The sequence below is a fragment of the Octopus bimaculoides genome, chromosome 20 (genome assembly GCF_001194135.2).
Source record: "Octopus bimaculoides isolate UCB-OBI-ISO-001 chromosome 20, ASM119413v2, whole genome shotgun sequence".
Lineage (NCBI taxonomy): Eukaryota > Metazoa > Mollusca > Cephalopoda > Octopoda > Octopodidae > Octopus > Octopus bimaculoides.
This window is the reverse complement of record NC_069000.1, coordinates 4,284,613-4,286,924: the sequence shown is the minus strand read 5'-3', so window position 1 is coordinate 4,286,924 and position 2,312 is coordinate 4,284,613. Positions and strand designations below refer to the sequence as shown.

At 36.8% G+C, this 2,312-nt stretch overlaps 1 non-coding gene across 1 annotated transcript; it reads left to right on the top strand.

Annotated features, from left to right (window-relative positions):
- The first annotated feature begins 291 nt into the window (after positions 1 to 291).
- Positions 292 to 363, top strand: Trnad-guc (transfer RNA aspartic acid (anticodon GUC)). The gene has a single exon. It is a non-coding gene; the product is annotated as a tRNA-Asp (tRNA).
- Positions 364 to 2,312: the final 1,949 nt, after the last annotated feature.

Genomic DNA, 2,312 nt, shown 5'->3' with positions numbered 1-2,312 from the left:
TATAATTACAATATTTATTAATAATTAACATTTCTATACATTATTTGTTACGAAATGACTAATAAATACAAACACTAAAACAGTAATAATATTTAAATTTCTGTAACGGAAGAAACAGGATACAAATAAATATGAATATTATTATAATAGCAAATACATTTAGAAATAATATATATTTCGTATGAAGTAATGTCTTTTAATAATAAATTAATTAAACTAAAATTGGAAACAACGAGGCCGGGCATATAATATAATAATATAATGTTAAAAATTAGCTTTGCAGACGTGAGGTCCTCGGTAGTATAGTGGTAAGTATCCCCGCCTGTCACGCGGGAGACCGGGGTTCGATTCCCCGCCGGGGAGGCTTCCATTTATTTTTGTTTTCATTTCAATTTTTTTTTCTTTAAAACCTTTACAACGTTTTATTTCTTCCCTCAGTTTTTTTGTACTTTTAGTCATTGGATTTTGGTCATGTTAAGGCATCGATTCTTTAAGAGTTTTTGTCCATTGTATTGTACTCACTGTTTAGTATCCATTTCATCGACCTTTATCGAATTCCTATCACATAACTCGATCTCAGCGCACAGACACACACACAGAGGCTAACACATATCTGTGTTGTTGGCACGACGTCGAGGGTTCCAGTTGATTCGATCAACGGAACAGCCTGCTCCTAAAATTAACGTGCAAGTGGCTGAGCACTCCACAGACATGTGTACCCTTAACGTAGTTCTCGGGGATATTCAGCGTGACACAGAGTGTGACAAGGCTGACCCTTTGAATTACAGGCACAACAGAAACAGGAAGTAAGAGTGAGAGAAAGTTGTGACGGAAGAGTACAGCAGGCCGTAATTTTACAGGGACAGAAATAATTAAACAACTGGACTGATAAATTTTATTCTATTGATACAAAACTCAAGTGAATAACTGGTGTTAATTTGTATATTGGTTGTGGAAAAGGAAAGGTGATCGCGTCCCTGGGTGGAATTTTAGAAGTGTATTCGTAGCAATAAACAAAAAAATCGAAAGAAAAATAAAAAAAGAAATACAACTAAGGGAAATTACTCTCAATAAATGATTTGGAGTAACCTCCCTTGAAACTATTTTAAACTTCCTCGCATCGGTGAAGGGAAGAAATCTTGGTGAGAAAACTTCGGTTGTGAAACGAAGACGGAACGACACAGACGCGCACACACATAGATACACGTTTATATATTCTTTTGTTCTTGGCCGTGCTGGAGCACCACCTTGAATTCTTCAGTCGAATTAATCGGCCCCAGCGCTTATTTTTTAAGCCTGGGGCAAGATACGGGGGACAGAAATACACCAGCACCGGTTGTCAAGCGGTGGTGGGGTAGAATACAGGAACAAAGATACACACACACATATAGGTTTATATATATATATATATATACATATATATATATATATATGTATGTATACATATAGATGTATGTATACATATAGATGTAGGTATGTACATATATGTATGGATATATGCATATATTTATATATTATTTATGTTACTATATATATATATATATATATATACGATGGGCTTCTTTCAGTTTCCATCTGTCAAATCCACTTACAAGCCTAAGGCTATAGTAAAAGCCATTTGCCCAAGGTGCCACGCAGTGGAACTGAACCTGGAACCATGTGGTTGGGAAGCAAGCTTCTTACCACACAGCTACGCCGGCGCCTATGCGTGTGTGTGTGTGTCTGTGTATGTGTGTATGTATATATATATATATAAGATGTGTGTGTGTAAGTATGTGTGTTTGTGCGCGTGTGCATGCATATGTTGTATTATTTCACTTTTTTCAGTGAGAGGTTGTGACCATGCTGGAGCTAAATCATTGGTGCGATTATTAATTTATTTAATTTTATTTGTATGGCCCTCTCTCCTTGTTTTGCTTTGGTGATTCAATGAATTAGACAATGCTGCACTTAATTTCCCTTATTTGCATCGTTTCTGGCCGCGATGTGGGTTCAAGTGGCAAACCCAAGGGGAAAAATGTGCTTGGTAGGACCAACGCTCATTCTGGAGCTCGACTGAAGAAAAAAAACTCCGAATGACCCGTCCTTGTTTTCTTTGTATCGTCTGTCTAACGTGATTATCCGTAGCTCTTCAGGGAAGTCGTTACAGGACACATAATCAGCGGAACCAGATACAAAACGTCCTCGCAACAGAGAACATGCATAAAGTTCCGCCAATTATGTATCAAAATCTCTATCCAAATCTCTCTCTCTCTCTCTCTCTCTCTCTCTCTCTCTCTCTATATATATATATATATATATATATATATATA